This window comes from Portunus trituberculatus, chromosome 42, assembly GCF_017591435.1.
Source record: "Portunus trituberculatus isolate SZX2019 chromosome 42, ASM1759143v1, whole genome shotgun sequence".
Lineage (NCBI taxonomy): Eukaryota > Metazoa > Arthropoda > Malacostraca > Decapoda > Portunidae > Portunus > Portunus trituberculatus.
In genome coordinates, this window is record NC_059296.1 from 9,026,187 (window position 1) to 9,036,937 (window position 10,751).

The 10,751-nt window shown below is 41.4% G+C and overlaps 1 protein-coding gene and 1 long non-coding RNA gene across 2 annotated transcripts in view; one reads left to right on the forward strand and one right to left on the reverse strand.

The window, feature by feature from the left end:
• LOC123517457 overlaps positions 1–3,917 on the reverse strand; it is an 87,995-nt gene extending 84,078 nt beyond the window's left edge. Inside the window, exons 1-3 of the mRNA XM_045277523.1 lie at positions 3,646–3,917; positions 981–1,809; positions 485–729 (exon numbers count right to left, since the gene is read on the reverse strand). The gene's annotated coding sequence lies outside the window, so the exon portion shown is untranslated. The remainder of the gene's footprint in view (positions 1–484; positions 730–980; positions 1,810–3,645) is intronic.
• A 3,263-nt stretch (positions 3,918–7,180) lies between these two features.
• Positions 7,181–10,751, forward strand: part of LOC123517788 — a 21,984-nt gene continuing 18,413 nt past the window's right edge. Inside the window, exons 1-2 of the long non-coding RNA XR_006678591.1 lie at positions 7,181–7,252; positions 9,710–9,931. This is a non-coding gene — a long non-coding RNA (uncharacterized LOC123517788). The remainder of the gene's footprint in view (positions 7,253–9,709; positions 9,932–10,751) is intronic.

Sequence of the window (10,751 nt, forward strand, 5' to 3'; positions counted from 1 at the left end):
ATGACATACTAAGTGTTACAAGGAATCCTAATCTCCTCTGTGCTGGAGTTAGTATGCTTGCATTCAGCATCAAGAAAACTTTTGTGGATGTGAAAGCAAGGCAGCTTGTCATAAATCTTGTTAATGAGTCCCTGAGCAAGGCTTAGTTGCTTTAGTTCTTTCTGAATACTATTTAGTCTGCAATCATCAGGTAAGTAATGAATTGCACTTGTTGTTTAGTGCAATTACTTTGGCCAAACATTATAGAAATTTATAAAAACATCATAAAGATACCCAAGTCAGTAAATGATAATAAAAAAGAAACTAGCTATCTATATATTATACTGGCAATCCATGCAAGGTGACCCAGACAAAGCTATGGCAGAATGTGGCTGGCACATCAGTCCAACTTGTTTTCACCCACGTGCCAGAAGAGGATCATTGCAATCTATATCTGGACCTCCATGAACAAGTGATGAGGCATGGCTACTAGCGTATCCCTTACGTAGTTGGTGAATGCTTCCTCTTCAGTGACAGACTGGAAGGATGCTTTTAGTAGCTCATGAGTGGCATCCAGCCCAGCGTGGCGAGCAGAGAGCTCAAGAGACTGTTGTCACCAGGCCCAGAAGTTGTCCATGTAGAGAAAACTGAGGGAGGAAATCGTACTGGAGCTGCTGCTGCCAACTCCACTGCTGCCTCCACCTCTGCAACCTATGCCTTCCCTTTCTCCACAACATCAACTGTCCTCAACTGCAAACATAAGAAACACATAAAAGTTGTCAGTCAAATGTACAAGTGAGCATCTTTTTATCAATTTAGTTTTTCTTGCAACCTAAACTGAAACAAAGAAAGGAACACAATAAATATGTCAACTTGGGATTGGTACTCATCAACATAATAGGAATTCATTCTGGCAAAGGAAATGGTTCAATTCCAAACATAAGACACAATAACTGTGGACACAATAATGGAATGAATAAGAGAACTAAAACAATACTCACACTTTGGACTGGATCACGGACATAGTGGACAACAGCCTTCAGGAATTCTTGATGATCCACTCCTGTTCAGTAAGGTTTGGCAGGACATCCCCACTTTTCTTTTTATCTAGCCTTGTGTGCTGGTCTCTCACAGAGCAGAACCATCCTTGAAGATGCTCAGATAGGATGCCCATGATGTCAGCCTGGTCCTGCCACAACTTGGTTTTCTTGTCTCTCCAACTGTAATCACCCCTTTTGATGTTCCATAGTATCAGGTTTTCTCTGATGAACAACGCCGGCTTCTCTTCTTTATCTGCGTCCATGCCAAAGGTGGTCTTTTGCTTCTTTGTCTTCATTAATACTGGAGGATCTACAGTAGTGGTAACAACAGCTTCAGGAACAGCAGAACATAGAGACATCACTGAAGTAGCACCATCATTATGACTTGAGAACATATGTATATCAGGAGATAATGGAGATGGTGGTGATGATGCTTAGGCACGTCAGCACATTACTGGTACACAGAGCTTGCAATATGCACACACATGAAAAAAGCATTGTGAAATCAATCTACTCAACGCAACACGCAATAACGTATTGGAAACTTGCTGCTAACATGCTATGGGCTCGCTAGAGAAGGTAAAAAGTTTGATGTGTGTCAATGTGTTGGCTAAAATTAGCACACAGTTCATATATTGTCTAACATGTTGTAGTGTGACAGGGCTGTAATATGTCTCAAAATTATATTCTCTACATTCCTCTTCATACTTTTATATTAAACCCGGGAAGTAGTCTGAAGCTTCCAACATTGGTGCATTCCATGGATGAGCTTCAGAACAGGACTGTCGTGCTGTGGGATGAAAAGCAGTACATAAGTAAGAAAAATAATTTCATAGAGCAGTATTAAGGCTAAAAGAATCTTATGCCTTGCCATCTGTAAATCAATGGTTGCTTTTTTTTTTCAAATCTGGTATTCCTCCTAATCCATTCATCCCTCCGCCTAATCTTCAATACTATACTTGGCATTTAGTGTAGGATTAAAAGTTTAGCTTATGTCTAGAAAACTCATTACTTTTATCCTTCTTTCAATAATTTCATTCACCACACAGGCACTGTCCCCAAGAAACCATCCCGCATGCTTGCCTTGATTCCCTGCTCCCACTTTGCAGCTCCTCCACCCAGCTGATTTGACATCACATATATGAAGCCACACTATTGGTAAGAAAGAAAGAGAGAGAGAGAGAGAGAGAGAGAGAGAGAGAGAGAGAGAGAGAGAGAGAGAGAGAGAGAGAGAGAGAGAGAGAGAGAGAGAGAGAGAGAGAGAGAGAGAGAGAGAGAGAGAGAGAGAGAGAGAGAGAGAGAGAGAGAGAGAGAGAGAGGAGAGAGAGAGAGAGAGAGAGAGAGAGAGAGAGAGAGAGAGAGAGAGAGAGAGAGAGAGAGAGAGAGAGAGAGAGAGAGAGTATGGTAATGAATAAGGCAGCGTTTCTCAACCTTTTTACCCTTGCGTAACCCTTAAAATACATGACATGTCTCAAGGAACCCTGGCGCAAAAACAAATTTAAATACCATATATTTCTCATTTTGTGACATCAAATCAGCTGGGTGGAGGAGCTGCGAAGGGAGAGCCGGGAATCGAGGCGAGCGTGTGGGACGGTTTCTCGGGGACAGTGCCACCACATATTCTCTGCTCCCCTGGCCACACAAAATCCACAAGATACATTTTTCACCTAGCAGAGCAGCTATCATTCAACTGCACTGAAAACTTGGCACTGTCCCCGAGAAACCATCCCGTGCGCTCGCCTCGATTCCCGCTCCCACTTTGCAGCTCCTCCACCAAGCTGATTTGATGTCACATATATGAAGCCACGCTATTGGTGAGAGAGAGAGAGAGAGAGAGAGAGAGAGAGAGAGAGAGAGAGAGAGAGAGAGAGAGAGAGAGAGAGAGAGAGAGAGAGAGAGAGTATGATAATGAATGAGAGAATAATTATGAAAACAAATCAGGAGAGAGAGAGAGAATATGATAACGAATAAGGAGAGAGAACATGAAAACGAATCAGGAGAGAGAGAGAGAGAGAGAGAGAGAGAGAGAGAGAGAGAGAGAGAGAGAGAGAGAGAGAGAAATATGATAACGAATAAGGAGAGAAAATATGAAAATGAATGAGAGAGAGAGAATATGATAACGAATAAGGAGAAAATATGAAAATGAATGAGAGAGAGAGAGAGAGAGAGAGAGAGAGAGAGAGAGAGAGAGAGAGAGAGAGAGAGAATATGGTAACGAATAAGGCAGCGTTTCTCAACCTTTTTACCCTTGCATAAACCTTAAAATACATGACATATTTCAAGAAACCGCTACGCAAAAACAAAATTATATACCATATATTTCTCATTTTGTGACGTCAAATCAGCTTGGGTGGAGGAGCTGCGAAGGGGGAGCCGGGAATCAAGGCGAGCGCGCGGGACGGTTTCTCGGGGACAGTGCCGAAAACTTTACCCACTATACTCATTAATGTAAAGGCAAAACAATTCATCCACTCATTCTTACTCTTCTATCCTCTCTTAATCCAACAGTGTCACTCAATCCTTCCATTTTTTCGACTCACTCCTTTCCAGATTTAGACAAACAAACCAGTCATCATATCAATAACCATCTCACCCACATTTTCATACATCTCGTGGAGTGTCTCACCTTGTCCTGCAGCTTTCACACACTTCTCTCCACTTTCTCCCTACTGCTTCTGTCTCCTCCCTCAGCAGCGTCACACACCCTTCCTTCCTTCAAGCGTCTTGTTGGTCCTCCTTAGGGAACCAAGATCTAATGATCCTCGTGAGCCTCTGATGAAGTGCTGGGAGGCTATCACAGGAGTGGCAGGTGGCAAGTTTCCTTCAGGAAGACAGATGACATAATGGCAGGCGGACTAGAACCGTATTGCAGCGAAAACACCGCCAGTACCTCCCTCAGGCTCCTTGGAGTTTCGGAAAATTGTTTGAGGCACTTCTACGGGATCGCATTTTAGTAGGAAAATGATTAGGTTCTTATTTTATCGACTGTATTTCTTCTCAAAAGCATAATAATAAAAGTATATTTTTAAAAACTACCAAATAGTATAAAAAAAAAAAGCAGGTTTTACTCCGTCATTTTATATTATGAAATTAATAAGTACGGTAAGCGCTCCGTATAGCGGCAGCAGCAGCAGCAGTAGCTGGAGCAACAGCAGCAGCAGCAGCAGCAGCAGTAGTAGTAGTAGTAGTAGTAGTAGTAGTAGTAGTAGTAGCTAGTAGAAAGAAGAGGAGGAGGAGGAGGAAAAGCAAAAGAGTGAAAATAATATGAAGAGGAATGCGTGGAGGTTTTAGGCGACCATTTTCCTTCCCCTCTATTACAGCTACCTACTTTTGCTCTTTTAAGCAAACAAAAAGTATCTTTTTTGTCAATTATTACATAAAGGTGGATGAAAGACAAACAATGGCCTATCTTGGGAACCTTGACCTCCCGCCCTCCTCTCCAGTCACTCCAGGGATGACGAAGGACTCATTTTTTTTTCTTTTTAAGGTTACTTCGCAAAGTTACAGAATAACGAATCATGAAAAGTAGAAAGTATTCATATTAAAGTATATATTCATCAATAAATCGCTTTTAATACTTTGTAGGCTTCTTTCTACAGTTAAATACAGTAAATATCTATTCATACCATTCTTATACAAAGAATATATCCTTATCATCAAATATATATTATTAAATTGATAAAAAATAACCTTTTTAAACAACTCACGCAGAGAATCCACTTGACATTTGATCTCTCAGACATTTCTGATTGGGACAACAAAATTTATGTAAGGCTGGTTCACACTTAACAATTTGCGAGTCGGTAAAATTTCCTACTGAATAACTGTGCCTAGCGACTGCAGAAACCAGTTGCAAAACAAAACCATGTTGATCTTGTTCAGTCGATTTGCGACTTTATTTACGTTGTGATATTACGGAGTAAGCTTTGAAAATGTGGTGCCGAATTAAAGATGTTAGAGTTGGTGAGGAAAAAAGAACACATCTGGGACCCCAGAAATGAATTATACAATAAATTCAAAAGCTTGCGCAAATCGTCGCTTGACGAAATAGCTGCCACTCTCCAAGAACTGTTTCCCTCAATGCAGGGTGTGTTGTGGGTGAGGATTGAAGACTTGTCAGGATTTAATTTGATTGCTATTGTGCATAGTCTTCTTAAGATGAGTGTGTGGCAGACACTCCTCTCTTTCCTTCTACTTAGCCAGGGACGTATCCACAAACATTTTCTTTTCAGTTGACTCCTCCGGTACACCAAAAGAAGAGCAATCATCGCTTCAGCATCGTCATTGGAGGAAGACATCTTGGCGGGTAGCTGTTTGTTTACACTCACTTCCCGCCAAGGCGCCAACTATAGTCGATACTTTCCAGTCGCTATGTGTGACGTTTTCTGACTAGAAGGACTCAGTCGATACTTCTAGAGACTTGCAATCTCAGTCGCAAATCGGCACGTGTGAACCCGCCTTGAGTGTTGTTGAATGCCTGAAAAATTCAATTCCTCCATATATCAACTCCACACAGCATTTCAAGTAAGTATTATCTATCTCTTCGATGACAATCACCTGTCCTGCTCTTCCACACTGAATATACACGGTCTATTCTTGTAGAAATCACATACATCAGTTCCTTAGCTAAAACAGCTTCTATAAATATAGGTGTTCCAAGTCATATTTGCCAATTTTTCTCAGCAGCATCAGCAGCTGCAGTAGCAGCAGCAACAACAAAAGCAGCAGCAACAGCAGCAGCAGCAGTAATAGTAGTAGTAGCAGCATCAGGAGCAGCAGTAGTAGTAGTAGTAGTAGTAGTAGTAGTAGTAGTAGCAGTAGCAGTAGCAGTAGTAGCAGTAGCAGTAGTAGTAGCAGCAGCAGCAGCAGTAGCAGTAGTAGCAGTAGTAGCAGCAGCAGCAGCAGCAGCAGCAGTAGCAGCAGCAGCAGTAGTAGTAGCAGCAGCAGTAGTAGCAGTAGTAGTAATAGTAATAGTAGTAGTAGTAGTTGTTGCTGTTGTTGTTGTTGTTATTGTTGATGTTGTTGTTGTTGTTGCTATTGTTGATGTTGTTATTGTTGTTGTTGTTGTTGTTGTTGTAATAACTGTTTATGTTGTTGTTATACCAGGAAAAGGAAGAGTAAGAGAGTAGAAAAGGAAGAGGGAAATAGGAGAAAGGAGACGAGGTGCAAGAGAAAGATGAAAAGGAGAAGTAGGAAGAGAAGATAGGTGGAGGACGATGTAGGATTATTTGTGAGGGAGGAGAGGAAAGGGCTAACTTTAGGACTTGTAGGTAACACCGCCACACTATGGGAGATGAGCTGCTTATCCTTCTTTAATGAGAGCTGCGTGCCGCCTCCTGTGAACTCTGGCGGCGTGTCACTTCGGGGAGACGGGCTCAAATTAACATTAATTATCATTTACTTAGCCAGAGAGAGAGAGAGAGAGAGAGAGAGAGAGAGAGAGAGATGGGGGGTAATGGGGAAAGAAAGGAACAAGTGATAAGGCAGAAACAGCAACGGGCGATGAGGGAGGGTGATGGAAGGCGGCGTCCAGTCATATGTTATTTAGCTCAGTGGCTTAGACATTTGGTTTATCGGCTCGTCAGTGATATAATAGACTAGAATTAATATAGGCGGTCATTGATGAGAGAGAGAGAGAGAGAGAGAGAGAGAGAGAGAGAGAGAGAGAGAGAGAGAGAGAGAGAATTACATCTCGAAATAAGTTTGGAGGATTTATCAAAGTAAACTGAATTTGATCTCATACATCCTATAAACACCAGCAGCAGCAGCAGAAACAACAAAATCAACAATAACAACATAATAATACTCCAAGAGAGATATGGACACTTGAAAGACTAAATGAAGTGATTCGAGAAAGATGTGACGTGAGTTGAGTTATTCAGCAAAGCATGGATCTTGGAATAAAAAAAAAATAAGAAGACAAGCGGACGGACGGTGAAGACTAAAAGGAACCATCGCTGTGACGTAATTGGTTGCTGTGACTATTGCCAACCGCACGTTCGCTACCAACACCCTCGTATACTGGAATATGGAAATTATGCACTGGAAAAAATGCTTCACACGAATTTATGGATAACACAGGGGCACAATTTAATGGGTTCAGAAATACAACAATACTGAGTTCTAAGCGGGTACTAGATACTTCAGCGCGCGGCGGAGGAATACACGATAACATTGCGTGGGATCACACCATTTACTGAGACGGTGCTCAAGGATTCGGTACTCTTTCTCAGGTAAGTTTCATGTAGCACCACGCAGAAATTACTGATATCTTCTCAATAGTCTTGTCTGTACATTACTTCCTCCACTATCTGCAATTCGTATAGCCATTTGCTTCGGTCAGAGGTTAAATTGGATATGATTAGTGTCCTCTGTTTGGGTAGGCAGTGCTGAATTTTACGGTGCTGCATAAAAGATAGCTACGTATCCACAAGTCCCTCTCAACCCTCACGCAATAGCATCAAAAGTAATAGTAGTTGTAGTGGTAATGATAATAGGGTAGAACTTTATTACATTAGTTACTGTTATTGGAGCAGTAGTATATTAGCTTCCACCTCTACTACTACCCGTATGTCACCATCATCATCATCAACAACAGTAACCTTCATAATGCCACGGTATTATTTTACTTTCTTGACCATGTAATAGAGACAATTCTTACTTCTCTCTTTAATGTGTAGCCTTTTATTATGAATATTTTCAATTATCTCACTATTTGCTTCACCTCTCCTCCCGCCGCCCCTCCTCCATACCCCTCTCTCTCTCTCTCTCTCTCTCTCTCTCTCTCTCTCTCTCTCTGTAATTCACCTCGGTCGTCTGCTGGCCACCCAGCCAGTCTTCCCCATTACGAAGAGAGCTCAGAGCTCATAGACCGATCTTCGGGTAGGACTGAGACCACATCAACACACAACACACACCGGGAAAGCGAGGCCACAACCCCTCGAGTTACATCCCGTACCTATTTACTGCTAGGTGAACAGGGGCCACACATTAAGAGGCTTGCCCATTTGCCTCGCCGCTTACCGTGTATGTGTGTGTGTGTGTGTGAAGAGAGTGGAAGATGAAGAGGTATTGGTTGGGAGGGAAAAGCGAGTGATCGGATGAAATAACAACAGAATTAATGATGAAAAAGTAATTGGGGTGGAGGAGGAGGAAGGAGAGGAAGGGGAGGAGGTGGTGGTGGTGGTGGTGGGACGGGTGGGGAGAAGGAGAGGACAGATGGTAGAGGAGGTGACGATGATAGCTATGGTGACAGGGATAGAGAGGGGAGTGGAGGAGAAGGATGAGTACGAAGAGACGGGGCGGGGGTGATCATATGAGGCAATAGCAGAAGTGCTAGTTAAAAAGTAATTGACGGAGGAAGGTAATGTCCAATCTCTTCACTGCAGTACCTGTGATATAACTACACACCGTCGCGTGAGTAGATTTGGCCATGCATTTGTTTTTATCGCATGATTTTGTAGTATATCATCACAATATGAAAGTTACCCTTATTATATTACGTTTTCTATAATGTAAGCCCCATCTAACTCAACAGAATTGGTGTAAGTTTAGCTAAAGAGACTGCATGACTTGTGTTCGTGGCGTGGCATCAAACAACGTGCACTGAACTGAAACATTTTGGAGTCTGGAGGGTTGGAATGAATTATAAACAAAGATGATAACTCTGTGTTCCATCACGTATGACACTCCTCCCTGTGACCTGTCTGCCGGAAATTAAGAAAAGGGAGTTACAGGACGGACGCAGAACAGGTCAGACAAGGGAGAGGGAGAGGGAAAGAGAAATAGAGAAGGGATAACAGCGAAATGCAATTCTGTGCCTTGTCCGCTTGAACAAGTGAGTGAATTTACGTATACTAAATATATAAAGACACGAATAGGAGATAAATATTGCAACACGCTCTCTCTCTCTCTCTCTCTCTCTCTCTCTCTCTCGTATTCAGAAATGACAATTTTCAAAATGCCACAGAGACAACTAGGCGGGTTTTGTAGACAGTTACTCTTTTTAGTATACAAGAAATCTTGCCAATCTATCATGAGAACCATAGAAATGCTCTTAAAAACACGAATATCTTCAACTGGAGCCTTTGGTGAGAGAATAAAGCGTTTCAGAATACGGACCTCTCTCTCTCTCTCTCTCTCTCTCTCTCTCTCTCTCTCTCTCTCTCTCTCTCTCTCTCTCTAATAGTATTTGTTGGGGTATTCTAGCACAAGGACATAAGGGCCACAGGTGTACTGGAAGGGCACAGGAATGTAGTACTTAATTGTGAGGGAAATACCTTTGCCTGGCCTGTGGGAAGAGTAGCCTAAAGCATTATAGTCTTGTAGGCAGATGGTGGAAGGTTATATTTCTTTAAGTTATATTTTGTCATGTAATTTAAAGGGCAAGTAATTCCATTTATTTGTTTATTTATCTTTACCGACAGTGATTCAAAACTTAATGGGGTGTTGATAGTTTTCTTTTAGTCCTTACTCATAAATCATGGTTCATTTGGGGGAAACTCTTTCATTTACTAATCTATTTATTAATTTTTCATTTCTTTCTATTAATTAAGGTTTTAATACCTGATAAGAGTTGATAATTTTTATTTACTCTTTACTCATAAATCATTCTTCATCAGTTATACGATCTTGGGGACAAACTATTCTATTTACACGTTTATCTAAGCATTTATTTTTATTTCCTCCAGTTCCTCAGTGGCTAATGTGAAGTGTTGATAGCTGCGGCGCCAGAGCCTCAGAAGTACTCCGGTGGGCCACGCCTTTACAGCAGGGTACGATGGGCTCAACTCCCGACGGAGCCTTTAATGTGACCCTTCAGCCACCACCACCACCAACACCAATATCACTACCACGCCATCTACCACGACGACCATGAGAGACGACCACCAGCCATAATTTCTTGGAACAGAGTAAGTGATGCATTTTTAGTGAGTTTTGATAAGTATTGTGTGTGTGTTTTGTGATGATATGTTGTGTTTGTTATCAGTATAGAAAATGAAGAACAAGATATAAGAAATAACATCATATTCAGCTTGTTTTTTGGTGTAATTTTCGTTGTTCTAATTCACATTTATGTTCGTGCATGTGTTTAGGGTGGATTTGGTTTATAAGATTAGTATATATATATATATATATATATATATATATATATATATATATATATATATATATATATATAATTTCTTTTTTTTCTTTTTTTTCGGCTACTGGCCATGTCAGAGAAAATATGTGGAGAAAGTTGTAAGCTTAGCGTGATTGAGATGATATTTTCTTTATTCCATATTTTCTCGAGTTTTTTTTTATGAATAATTATCATGTTTTTTTCATGATATTCCTTTCTTCGCCAGTTTATTGATTCGTTAAAAGAAGCACTTGAATCTCTCTCTCTCTCTCTCTCTCTCTCTCTCTCTCTCTCTCTCTCTCTCTCTCTCTCTCTCTCTCTCTAGATTTAGTTGTCTGAGAACAGATACATTAACTGAATAATCATTACCTTACATTTACAGCACCTCTTCTCTCTCTCTCTCTCTCTCTCTCTCTCTCTCTCTCTCTCTCTCTCTCTCTCTCTCTCTCTCTCTCTCTCTCTCTCTCTCTCTCTCTCACCACACACACACACACACACACACACACACACACACACACACACACACACACACAATCGTCGCGCACAGCCGCCTTCATCAGAGTAGTTGCGTAAGTAAAGGCAATAAAATTAAGCCTCCGGGTCCCTAC